Raw genomic sequence first — 13,524 nt, forward strand, 5'->3', positions numbered from 1 at the left:
TGGAGGCGCAGGGAGCCGCCGGCCACGGGCCCCGCCCTTGCGGTGGCAAGGGCACACCGCGAAGCCTTTGCCGGGTGGTCTGGGAGAGGCACCGTGCGGCAGCAGCAGTGGTGGTGGTGGAGAGGACCACATCCCACCGAGGGAGCTGTGCCCTTGCCGTGGAGCGTGCAGGCCTCCTCCGGGCCAAAGCTTTGAGCCCGGGTTGGATGAGGCGTGTTGGACACGCAGCAGCTCTCCGGGAAGTCCGGCTTCTCACTGACCACCGCCGACCCCGGAGGTCCCATTGGGCCACCCTGACGGTGCAGGAGCTGCCTTTTCCCCAGCAGCAGTGGCAGCCACCGGCCAGCAAACAGACCAGAGAAGTGCAAAGCACTCCACGACTTTCCTCTGGGGTGAATTGAATTTGTTCTTCATGAGGAACTTTAGCATGCCTTGAATATAAAGGCTTCCCATGGGGACTGACTAAGCAGCCCTCCATCCTCCCGAAGGGAGTGGTGGAAGAAGGACAACCAAAGATACCCTGCATAGAAGAAAGGAGATATCCTCCGTGAATGCTCTGAGTGAAGTGGGATTCATCTAGGCCCCTCCGTCTCTGTTGCCTACGCGCCCAGAGTCTGTACACAGTTGTTGTCCTGGTCCAGGTCCAGCCCTGTTGTCCAGCTCAGTTACTTCAATAAGCCTTCAAATTGCTTAACAAATACCACACAAATGTTTCAACCCTGAGAATTTGTACTCTGGGCTCAAAATGTGATTTATCTTCATCTATGCCTGCAAGATTTATCAACCCCAATTTAGGCAATGGCTGCGCTCTTTAAAGTGTGGTTCTAGTCAGAAAAACCAACTGGAGTCTCCTCTCAGTGAGTAGGACACATGGCCAAACCAGAAGGGAAAAACTGAGAAACGTTTTTCTAAAAAAATCCTTGTGTTTTTTGGTCAAAAATTTTGAAGCGTGGATGAATTTAGAAACATTTGACCAACTCTGTAGCGAGCCAGGAGTCAGGAAAGGAATCATGACAATTCAGTCAGGTTTTTTCCTCTGTTCTTCATCAAAATTTCATATTTCAATGCCATTTTTCATCAAAAAGCGCTGGCAAGCACTACACGGCACATCTGCCTAAGAAAGGCCATCTGCGAACCTCCGCCCCTTTGTAATGCGGATGGGAGATGTCTCGGTGGATGTGCGCACACATAAAAGAATAAGAGCACTTGTTCATGTGCTTCAGGCAAGCCTGCTAAAGCATGGGACACAAGGACTTAATCCTGGGCGTAGAGGAGTGCACTGGTAAATATGGCAGTAATTTCTGCTAACGAACCCTGCAGACTTGCAGTTCCAGTCGTCGCTACCGCGGTTCTTCCTTTCTTCTCGCTGTGACACTGAGCTCCCAAGGGAGGAGGCTGTCTCTGCTATGCCCTGAGAGTCACTGGAGCAAGGCCAGGAAATCCCAGTGCTGAGGACAGCTTCAGAGAACATGGAGTCTGTTTTGCCCTCTTAAAAGGTCTTCAGTTCAATCTCCAAGGTGCAGGCCATGTTCAGAAGGACAGGTCCAATAAAAAAACCCACCTCTGATGGGGTAAAACCTCAAACCAGGCAGAGCAGATCAAGAAATACAAGAAGACAGGGCATTAAATAGTTGTCACTAGGATCTAGAGAGACCAGCGTTGGAACCAGGTGACATTAAGTCAGAGCCATACTGTTAAATGCACCTTGTCTGGAGGTGGGAAGGCACGGAAGATGGGTGCAGAGACCCATGCCAGAAACGAATAGCCACAGGAACTGGATTTGCTGTTGGCTGGCAATCTTTTCAGACCAAACTTAACTTGAAACTGTATTATTTGTCTATCTGTACTATTTCCCATCACATTAAATTGTAGCAAAAAAAAGTCATGATGGGGTATTCTAGAGGTTTCCTTCAGACAGCATCAGAGCCCTTTGATCCCCTTTTGATCCCAGACTCTGTACATTCAGATTATGGTGCTGGTGTGGTCGCAGTAATACGAGGTAAAAAAAGAACCAAAAGGTCCTTTCAGGCTGGGTGGTGGATGTGATCCTTTCCGAGTAAGTGCGAGGAGAATGTTTTATTCCTCATCAACTTGCCTGGGTCAGTTTGTTTTTTTCCCCCAAGGAAAATCCTTTGTAATTAAGACTTTTCTGTGCAGTATTTAAGGGAGCATAACAAAAAGGATTTTCCTGCCTGGGAGTAGTGTGCTGTTAGATATTTCTAGCTATAGCTCTCAGGTTGGAGGTATGGAACAAAGATCTGACCTTTTATGCCCACCATCTTTGAAGCTGGGAGGGTCCCGATTTCAAGCTCAGCAAGAAAGGGCACATGTAAGTCTTGATTTAAAAGGTCTGAAATGACTCTCATCATCTCCTCTGGCTCCTTGTCTCATCCAGCCAGTCTCACCTCATCCCGCCTCACCTGGAGTCAGGCACAGGCAGCTGGATCCCATCCACACCGCCATCCCGGCCATCCCGCGGGTGAGATCATCGGGGCCAGATGTCCTGAGGTGGGGGCTCGAGGGGCATTATCCCCCTGCTCGTACCCATGTCACATAGCACGGCCGTGCAGCTGTGCAGTCCCCCCAGGCCTGACCCAGCCTGGTTGTCGTTCATCCCAGCCGTGCGTGAAGCCATACAGGGGTGGGAAGAAGCCCCAGGACTGACCCTTTCCCGAGGCTGAGACACACCCCTGACGAGAGAGGAACCCCAGGAGACACCCTTATTTCCCCTACCACCATCAGCAATGTGTTCTGCAGCCGAAGACCTGAGAGCAACCCCGGCCCACTCTCCGTGGTTGCCATGTCTCACCAGTGACGCCTGGTACCAGCCCTGCCTATACTCATCCCCTTGGCTACGTCACGGAGGATGCCGAGCAGCTGGCATCCTGCTGTCTCCATCTCACACCGTTTGGCATGCAGACAGCAAAGGGCTGAGAAGATGTGCAATGACTAGTCTGTGGGGGTTACCTTGCCATTGCCTTTCCAAACAATTTTAAATAAAAAGAGATGATAAGCTGCCGACTGGCAGGTGGCTGGAGTCCCTGCGCAGTGCTTCTGGCTCTTGGAGTGCAGCAGGCAATATGTTGTCCACCAAAGAGCATTAGCTGGCAGTGCGTGCGTTTCTTCCCCAGATGGGAGGGTGGATCACAAGTGCAAAAAGTGCTCCTGATGCTGCCAGCGCCTCTGAAATAAAAGCAGGGTCATGGTATCTGTTATCTCAGGATCTCTCCTGCGCAGGTGGGCATGTTTGGGCAAATGTAAATGATTTAAATCACACCAACAAATGAGATTTCCTCCTTACAGGGTGCATCAGCTTGGCTACTGCTCAGCATGCTTGGAGAATCACAGTTCAGCATCATAGCACTGTGCCTTCAATCAGTGATCTAAGAACTGCAACCAGGACTGCACCAGCACCTCGCCAGGACTCCCTGGGCTTGTCATAGGGCTGTCCCTAGGGTGGCTCTTTGCCCTTGGCTTTGTTTAGCATCTCCAGGCCTTTCCTATAAGAGGAACTGCTGGAAGTGTGAATTTCCATGCCTCCGGACTGCTTGCCTAAGCACGTGCGCTCCAATAACCAGTGGAGAAAAGCACAAGGTCCCATGCCTTGCTGTAGCTGCGAAACCTGCCTCCTTCTCATTGCAGAGTGTCCTACTGTGGGAATCTGCAGCTCTCCTGTGCCTCCCGGTTAGGAGTAGAGCTGTGGGGCCATGAGGACCCCTTCGCTTTCACCTGCACGCACGTGGGCAGGTTTCGCTCCTATCTGTGCTAGTTCTGCTTTTGGACAAGCCAGGGGACCGTCTGATGAGCTGTTCGGGTGTTTGAGTCCAAAGACTGGTCACAGGCTACAACTCCCCCAGGTCTGAGCTGCTTTTGACACATCTGCCGCCCAGGGCTGAGAAGAGGTTCCCAGGCCTGCTCAGAAGAAAACCGTCGCTGCCTGCTTGGCACCGGATCTTGGACGGGAATTCTCTTGTTTTTCATGAGCAGGCTGAGCGGTCAGCACATACCATGAGCAACAGTCAGAGGAGCAATAAATAGCCTACCCAGACCAGAACGAGACAACCTGTTCAGACTGGACCGCTCATCCCCTGTGCCGGGCAGAATGACTATTGCTCTGCATCAAGGTCCCATGCGTGCTGGGGAAAGAAAGCCTCTAGCCTGGCCCAGACTGCACTGAGTGGGTCCTCCAAGAGGAGCCATGGTTACTGCTTCCATCTGCACGTCCCAAGGATGTGGTAGGCAGCCATCAAGGTTGTCTTTGCTCCAGTGGGACATTTGCCTCCTGTTCCTGAAGCTGTGCACAAGAGAGGCAGATGCCATTGCTGCAGGCCGACTGTGGACGGCTCCTCCGGGGCTGGTTCCCACTTGGGATCACACCCAACCATACTCCTGCATCCCAACGAAATGCCCAGCTTTGCTTGTTCTCCAGGAAAAGGAGCACTTTGAAAATCTTAAGTTTCTGTAACTCATCCCAGGAAATCCCTGTTTTCCCAGATATTGTTTCTTTGTGGTCTTACACCACTGTAAGGGAACAGAAGAGGTCCCAAATAGTCAGCACAAGCCCATCACTTAGCGTTTCCCTTTCTCCCCTTTAAGGTCTACAACAGAAGCAGGCATGAAGGGTGTTCCTGCTGCTAGAGGCCAACATTTCCTCCTAGTCACCTCATGCCGAGCGTCAAATCTGGAATAACCAGGGGTTGTAAAGTGCTCTGAACCTGAAAAGTGCTAACTAAGAAAATAAAGCACAACACGAGTGTTATTAATAAATGCCAGCCGCTGTTATATAACTCCTAATCATGAGCCGCGTCTTTCGGCCCCCATTGTTCCATTGTCAGGCCCCATTATCTGGGAACTCTTACCCACCGACCACAAGAAATAGCCTGGGCTCTGCGGGTTTGCAAACTTTGTTGTTGGAAAGCTTTTCATGCAATTGTTTTTGCTTTGCGCTGCTGCCTTCCTTATTGTACAGATGTGGGTGTGTATCGCAGCCCACACCCTCTGTCTTTTGCCCCAGGATAACTTTGAAAATGAGCTGATCGTCTCAGCGAGTGTTTTTCCTAAGAATTCTCTTTAAAAACAACAACATTCAAACCAAAAAAACCCCTCATTTTCCTGAAGTGAAGCTTGTGCTGGGGAAGGATGCTGGCCTGCAATCCCAGCAGAATAAAGACTGCGCTTTATCCTCAGAAGAGACTCCCCGCAGGACTGGCAGTGCCTTAGCCTAGGCCTGAAGGAACAAGGGAGCGTGGGGTAACCGGGTGTCTGGGACTCATTCGGAGCAGGGCATCTCTGTGGTTGCAGGGCTGGGCTATCAGTCCTCCCCCACTGGCCTACGAGCTTTCAGCAACGCCGCTTCAGCGCTTCTTGTCCCGTTTGCCACAGCCCACCTCAAGGTGGGCTTCTTGCACGGCGTTCCTACCTGGGAGTCAACATGAAGCTCATCTGGCACCGGCGCAAGCTTGTTAGTGAGTCTCAGCTCTCCTTACGAGCTAATCCAGATGTCTGCAAAAGTTTCCACGCCCCGATGAGGAGTGTGGGGATCTTCAGGGCATCTTCATGCTGGTCGGTGTGAGATACACCAGCGTGGGAAGCTCTGCAGGCTGGGTCATGGCTATTCGGGTTGGTTGGGTCATGGCTGTTCAGGTTAGAAGTGTTGTCATTTCCCAGAGTTCAGGCTAGAACTGACCACACCAAAAAGCGGCTTTCTGCTCAAAATGAAAAATTGTACTGAACTTTGGGTTTGGAAGAAAAATTATAAATCAAAACCAGAAAATGCCAGGCAAAAAGCTTTTGGTCTTCAGTTTCCGAGGCCTGTATTTTCTCTACCAACAACATGTTTTAAAAATCAGTGCATTTTTTTCCTCCTTTCGCTGGAAAACCTGAAATGACACAGGAAGCTAAAAATAGTAACAATACCCAACCAAGTCATTGGTGTTTTTCAATCAGCTCCAATGCAAACTTCGGTGTTGGCTTGGGCAGGATTTGTTATTTTTCTGACCAGGGCCTATATTAGGTTCGTGAATATATCCAACCAAAATGGTTTGGGAAAGCCACCTACCCGTTCCTGAATGGTTTTCCCTGGAGCTCATCCAGCGCCTTGCACCTTCAGGCAGCAGTAACCAGTAAGCGCAGTGATGCTCTTGAGATGGGGACGGAGCCGAGAAGCACCCACGGCAGTGCTGCAGTGTGACTGCAGAGTGGTCCCCACGCCTGGGGCTGTGACCCTGGCGCCACCATCCCTCACCCTCCGGAGAAATGGGCTCTGGGACACTTTTCTCACAGGACCATCCTTGGTGGCTGTGTCTCCTCCCCAGATGAGTCCCAGCTCTCCCGGGTGGCCGTCCTGTGTTTTGCAGCAAAGGGCGGGTGCAGAACATGCGTGGCCACCACGGGGCATCTTCTGGCCTCCTTCTGCCCGGCCAGTGCTTTCCCTTTAAGAGGGAGCAAGATGCAAGGCACAGAGGTTGTGTGTGCTGTGTGGGGAGCTGGGGCAGCCCAGGAGACCACTCTCCTGGGACCTCTGCATGGCACAGAGACGTCTACCTAACAATTGAGGGAATATTTTCCACCCAAAGAATCCATCTCGTGGTCCCCTCTTCATTTGTGACACAAGGGAAAATGTGAAGCAGCCAAGACGCGTGAATCACTGTCCCAAACAACATATAATGAACTCATAAAATCAAAGGCAGGGTTTGTTTCAACCCGTGCTGCCAGGGCTCCTTGGACATTGTCTGGAATGAATTTAAGTTGTTACAAAACTCTCTGTGTCTCTGTGTGTCTCTCTTCCCCCCAACCCCCCAACCCGTCTTCCTTCTCTTCCCCCTTCATGCTCTGCTTTCCTATGAGCTTCTTCCCCCTCCTTTTCCTCCCACCTTTCCTCTCCCGCCTTCCTTCTCTCCCCATTCCCCCTGGTCCCTCCTTCCCAACCCTTTGCCCCAGCCCTTCCCCTTGGATCCCTGCTCCCTCCAGCCCTCCCTGTGGCTGGATGCCAGGTACCCCCACCACTTTCCAGACAGACAAATTTCCAGACCAGCTTCAAAGACTGATTCCACAGGGCCTGTACCTCCTGCTCGATGAGACACGGCTACACCAAGGGAACCACTGGGCTCTTCCCCAGTGGGAGCTCAGCCCCACCATCAGCAGAAGCTGGGTGGAGAGGTGGACATCATAAGTAGTACCTGGGGCTGGAGGAGCATGGTCATGGAGAAGCAGCATGAACCCCACTGCGAGTCCTGCAGCTGTCTGTAGCCCCAGCAAGCGCCATGCTGGGGGCTGAGGGCGGGGGACACGCTGGCCCACGCGGGGTGCCACAATGAGGGGCTTTGGCAACACGGTGGCAGCCATGCTTGGAAAATGCCCACACACCCCATTTGCACACGCTGGCTTCGGGAGAGCGTTGTACTCCATCCTGCTGCTGCTGGGAGCAGGGATGTGCTCTGCGGTCTCCGCTGGGCGTGATGACACTGGCAGCGTCACAGATGTCTGGTCCTGCCGGCACACCAGTTTGAGCGGGTGCTCATGCTCCTGCTGCTGCCTGCCAGGAATTGCCTTCATCCCTATGGGCCTGCCCATGTGCCAGCACTCATGAAGTGGGCCAAGGAAGCAGGCACTGAAATCCCACCACCACTTCAAAACCATGGGGATTTGTTTGCATCATGCAAGGTGCTGCTGCACACAGCTGACAGCTGAGTGGGCTCTGGAGCCGCAGGCTGCTAGCGGAGACTGCAGAGCACTTGGGGACCTGGGCTGGCATCTCTGTGCTGCGACTCGTGGTCCCACCAGCAAGCTGAGAGAAGACCAAGGGACCCCGCGCCGTGCCTGACTGAGCGGCAGAGGCATGGCCTGAGCTGCTGAGGATTTCTGGAATCCCAGCCCAAATCTACCCGAATACTAAAGGCTGAATTGGTTTGGAGCAAACAAGACACAAGCCAAACTGCAACCCCAGCCATGCCAGAGCCAGCCTAGCAAGCTGCTCCCGGCTTGCACAGGACAGCCTCCATCTGCCAGGCAGGTTTGTGGACCTCTTCCCTTGGTGTCTTGCTGGACACACCCCAGTGGCACCAGGAGCATGCTGTGCTCCGATTGCAACATCAGGAGGTGCTTTCTGTGGTGAACGCCTACTTCTCCAGCGCTGCAGAGAGGTGTTATCCACCAGCCAGCACAGCTCCGATTCCTTCAGTGCATGAGGACATCACCCAGCTCCTCCAGTAAGCCCAAGGTTGGTGGGCAGCTGACTGGAGCTGGGAAGTGAGGGCAGAGTTGGGTCCTCAGCATCTGAAGATACTGAGGTGCCTGATGAAGCTTATTAAAAGACCTTCTTGTGCTAAAGGCAAGGTTTGTTGCGGACTTCAGGCCTGCAGACAGCTTTGGGTCCCTGAAAAGCAGCACTCAGAGGTCAGATGAGATGTTTTCCAGCAGAAATCCTTGCTCTACATCCACATAACCCCACACCACCGAGACGCTGCTGGTGGGTGGCTGTGCTTCCCTGGTAGACCCAGCCACATGTGGAGTGTGTCAGAGGCTCTCGCGATCACCAGCGCAGGCGTTCAAGACGCCGCACACCATCCTCCCGCTGATGAAAAAACAAATTTACCTGCAAGGTCCCTAGGGGATGGGTTTTTCGTGAATCCACCTTACCGAGGCACCCGCTCCAGGGCCGCCGGAGACTCTCCCCGCCTGAGCCCCGCAGCGCTGGTGGTGCTCTGGGGCTGCGGGACCGCAGCTGCGGGGAAACGGCACCACCTCGCGGCTGCCCGGCCGGGACCGTGTCGCCCACCGGGCCGGATCAGGCCACGCACCCCCCGCCACCGCTCGCCCACGGAGCCGCTTTGGTCGCCCGACCGGCCCCCGCGGCCGCTGCGCCTCTAGGGAGGGCTCGGTACACGCGTGTCCCTTCGCCTGCCATGGGGAAGGGACACGCCGGCTGCTGTAGCAGAGCAGGGGGTGACCGCAGACAGGGTTGTAAGGTGGGGTGGTGAAACTCTCGAGCAATCTGCACATGGAGCCACGGCGGCGATGCGGGAATGGGAATAGTTAAAAAGGAACCGTGGTGCAGCTGGGAAGGGCCAAGCTCAGGGCTTGCAGCTCAGAAAGCTGCCAAGAGAGGGGAAGAGGCACAAAATCAATTCCTGACCCCCACTAACAGCTGCTTGGTAGGTCTGGGGACTTGTGGTTAAGCAGGACATGCTCATCGCATTCAGCATTGCCCAGGGCATGTCTTCACTGTGGCAGTCAGTGTGAGCAGGGACACGCCAGTCCCTTCATCGTGGGGCGAGGGCAGCCGCAGGGGGATAACAAGGAGCTGGAGACATGCTGGAAGAGCAGGACCTGAAAGTTCCTGTGGAGCTGCAGTTTGCTGGGGGCACAGAGGATGTTTGGAGAGGTGTTGCATATCTTACCTGGCCTCTGCACCTTCCTCCCGCAGCATCCCAAGGCTGGGAAGGGCAATGGCACCAGCATGTGGCCTCAGCACAGACTGCTGCAGGTTCAGCATCCCTCCAGCCTGTCCCCGGCTCCATCTTGCCAGGGAAGCTGCAGGGCAGGGTGGTCCTTGGTCTGCCCCACCTTGGTCCTGTGCTGTTAGCTAAAGGTCCAGCTCCGTGTCTGACCTATGTGACGTTGATGTGCAGCATCCTCTGAGCAGGGTGGGCAGGGTCAGGGCAGGCAAAAATCCACGAAACATCACTCTTCAGTGGTGTTATATGCTGGATGTTGCAGTGATGGTGCACCTTGTTTCTTTTCCCCAAGCCACGTTCATTGCACACCTTTCAACCGACAATCCCTGTCCCCACCGGGGTCTGGCTCTCATTTCTGTTTATGCTTGGAAACAGGTTTTTATGTCAGTGGTAAAATGGCTCATGTATAAATGAGACTTGAGCCCCAGCTGCTGAGCTTTCCCCTGGCAGACAGCAGGCAGAGCCAAAGGTCTGTCTGTCTGTCTTTTTGCCTGTGGCATTGTCATGCTGATTTTACGCAGGCTCATAGGGGCACTCAGACCTGAAAACTTCACCATGAGCAGCCCCCATTGACCCTTTTGGGTTGCAGAGAAGAGTCATTAAGGCACAGAGCAGTGCTACTGGTCCCAGGAAAGGCCCCTTTGGGTTGCCCCAGTACCCCCACGGGGCTCAAACCCCAGGCACTGCCTGTACCTGGACCCCAGGGTGGGCAGGCAGCCTGGGAGGTCTCGGTTCTCTGGCCAAGCAGAGCAAAAGGAAGGACCCAAACACACCATGGGTGTGCTGGACTTGCAGGAAGGCTGGTGGTGAGCAGGAGGCTCAGGGCTGGAGGGGACAGACCCCACGGGGCTGGTGAGCCAGAGGCGAGTACCAAGCTGCTGGTGTGATGGAGCAGTGGCAGGATGGCTTGTGCAAAGCACACCCGGAGAGGCAGGGTGTTCGTACCTCACTGCGTGCCCTGGGAAGACCGTGTTTCAGTTCCTGGGAACAGTTGGGGTGACCTGTGCTCCAGAAAAAATTGGGTGTGGGCACAGGCTCTGTGCATGGGAATGGAGATGTGTCTGTCAGAAGACTGGCAGCCGGGCAAGGGAGGCACAGGAGGTGCCCTTTGAAGATTAAATAGCACAGAAATAAGTGAAACATAAGGATTATGGAATCACCCTGAAGACTAGGTGGCTAAAATGGGAGCCCCTTCTCTCAGTGCAGTGGGGCAGGGACCTGCTGGGACCAGCAAAAGGAGTCCTCCCTTCTGGCAGCAAAACTCATCCTTGTCCAGTGAAGAGATTAAAGAAGGACTTGGGGAAGGTGGTAAATGGGGTTTCTTCCCCGACTTGCCCAGCAAGATGTCAGGAGCCTACCTGGGAACACGAATCATTGAACCATAGAATAGTTCGGGTTGAAGGGACCTTTAAAGGCCATCTAGTCCACCCCCCCTGCCATGAGCAGGGACATCTTCAACTGAATCAGGTTGCTCAGAGCCCCGTCCAGCCTGACCTGGGATGTTTCCAGAGATGGGGCATCTCCCACCTCTCTGGGCAACCTGGGCCAGTGTCTCACCACCCTCAGCATAAAAGATTTCTTCCATATATCTAGTCTGAATCTTTCCTCTTTTAGTTTAAAGCCGTTACCACTTGTCCTATCGCAACAGACCCTGCTAAAAAGTCCTCCCCATCTTTTCTGTAGCCCCTTTAGGCACTGGAAGGGGCTCTAAGGTCTCCCCGGAGCCTTCTCTTCTCCAGGCTGAACCCCCCCAACTCTCCCAGCCTGTCCTCCCAGCAGAGGGGTTCCAGCCCTCGCAGCATCTTTGTGGCCTCCTCCGGACCATCTCTCCCTCCCAGAGCCTTTCCTACACGCTGGGCCGTGGAGGCAGCGAGGGGGAAGGTGCTGCCTGATGCCAACAGATTCTCCTTCCTCGGCTGGGGTCTGCGGCCGTCCTGCTGCAGGTCTCCAAGTGGCACAGCCTTGGAGTGACTGGTCCTTGCATGGCCGTGCAGCCACCTCCCGTCCCCCCTAGTCCTACCCCGACTGCAGCTGAGCAGAAGGGCAGGGGGGTGACCCGAGCTGTAAGGATACCACTGGTCGTGTCTGCCGGGCTAGCCCAGGGGCTGAATTAGAGTCCCGTGGGACTTTGCCGAGCCCGGTTCCCCGCTCGGGAGGGCCGGTGCGGCGGGGGGGGGGGGGCCGGCCCGCGCGGGGGGCAGGAGTCTCCTGCAGAGAGACACCGGCTGTGGGTGCGTGTTGAGGAGAGGACGTGAGATACGGATTGCGGAGAGGGTGCGAGAAGTGGGGGTTGTTCAGCCTGGAGGAGAGAAGGGAGACCTTATAGTGGTCTTTTAATATATACAGGGAGGTTATAAGAAAGATGGAGTGGGACTTTTTACCAAGGCTTGTAGGGACAGGACAGGGGACAACGGTTTTAAACTGACAGAGGGTAGGTTTAGGTTGGACATAAGGAAGAAATTCTTTACTCTGAGGATGGTGAGGCACTGGCACAGGTTGCCCGCAGAAGTTGTGGATCCCCCATCCCTGGAGGTGTTCAAGGCCAGGTTGGACGGGGCTTTGAGAAACTTCATCTAGTGAAAGATGTTCCTGTGGCGGGGTTGGACTAGATGATATTTAAAGGTCCCTTCAACCCAAACTGTTCTGTGCTTCTGTGTCTGCCCCAGCTGACTTGGTGCTGGAGCCACAGCTTTTGCTCTAACAGCTCATGGATGTCTGTGTCCTTCCAGCAATCCAGAAGCTGGGCTGGCACCAGACGTCTCGCCTTCACGAGGAGCAGGTATGGATGTGCATGCAGAACAGGAGCTTACGGCGAGCAGAGCTTCCTGCAGACACCAGGGTGACAGAAACCACACAGCGCATTCGCCCTCTCCTCCTCCCAGCCCTCGCAAATCCATCCAGGAATTAATGCAGTGTGGTGGGCAGTGGGTACCTGGTTCATGCTAATGTCGGTATGCTGAGGGACGCCTATCAGGGTCTCTGCAGTGTGATTCCTACTACAGCGAGTGTCCCATCCCTGCTGATGTCCTCAGCATCCCCCTGTTTGCCAAACCCAGGTTCACATTTTCCCCTCGGGCTCTCCATCCTGCAAAGAGGAACATGCAGGAAACAATGGAGATGGGAACCAGGAAACAGATTCTGCCCTTCTCAGCTGGGCTTCACTGATGTGAGGCTGTCCCAGGACTTGCCCACGTGGTGGCCAGCACCTCTTTTTTCACATTTGGGCCCCAGGACAGGGGGTCTGACGTGGAGTGTGAAAACAGCAGCACTGAGGTTGTGGTGACACAGCCCCCCAGCTCAGCACCACCCTGGAGCAGCCAGGCCAGGCCAGGCCAGCTCAGCACCTCGGCTCACATCCATGGTAGTGCTTGTGCTTTCTGGTGAGGAAAACACCTTCAGGTCCCTCCCCGGGACAACTCCTGCTTTGTGTCACCTCAGGGCTGTGGAGCTGTACTCCTTTTTCCCCGCCTTGCCTTAGTTATCCCATCCTGTTCTCAGCCCCACGCACAAAGTCCCAGGCGTTCCCAACAATCGCTGGCCTCACTCTGCCCCACGCGCCCATCTGGCCCCATGCAAGGCAAACACTGGCCCTGCCCAGAGAAGCTGTAGGTGCCCCATCCCTGGAGGTGTTCAAGGCCAGGTTGGACAGGGCTTGGAGCAACCTGGGCTGGTGGGAGGTGTCCCTGCCCAGGGCAGGAGGGTTGCAACTAGGTGATCTTTAAGGTCCCTTCCAACCTAAACCATTCTATGATCTGCATGTGGGCTGCTGGGCTTTGTGGCTTGTGGCTTGGCCTCATGGCTCTCTAAATGCACAAGTGTCCCTGAGAGAGACGGTGAGGCTGCAGGACACCAACAGCATCAGACGTATAGAGTCTTGAGGTACCCCTGTCCATGGCCTGGGTCTCCTCTGCCCTGTCACCTGCTGGCTTTGCCCTTGTTTATCCACATCCCTGCTGCTGGAGTAGGGGGAAAATGCGTTTTGTGCAACATGGCTGAGTGCAGCACACAGCATTTCCCCTGGGACTCGCGGCCAGCTGGGGTCTCCTCCTTCAGCAAGCATCTGCCAGCC

Source organism: Charadrius vociferus, unplaced genomic scaffold, assembly GCF_000708025.1.
Source record: "Charadrius vociferus isolate BGI_N301 unplaced genomic scaffold, ASM70802v2 scaffold585, whole genome shotgun sequence".
Taxonomy (NCBI): Eukaryota; Metazoa; Chordata; class Aves; order Charadriiformes; family Charadriidae; genus Charadrius; species Charadrius vociferus.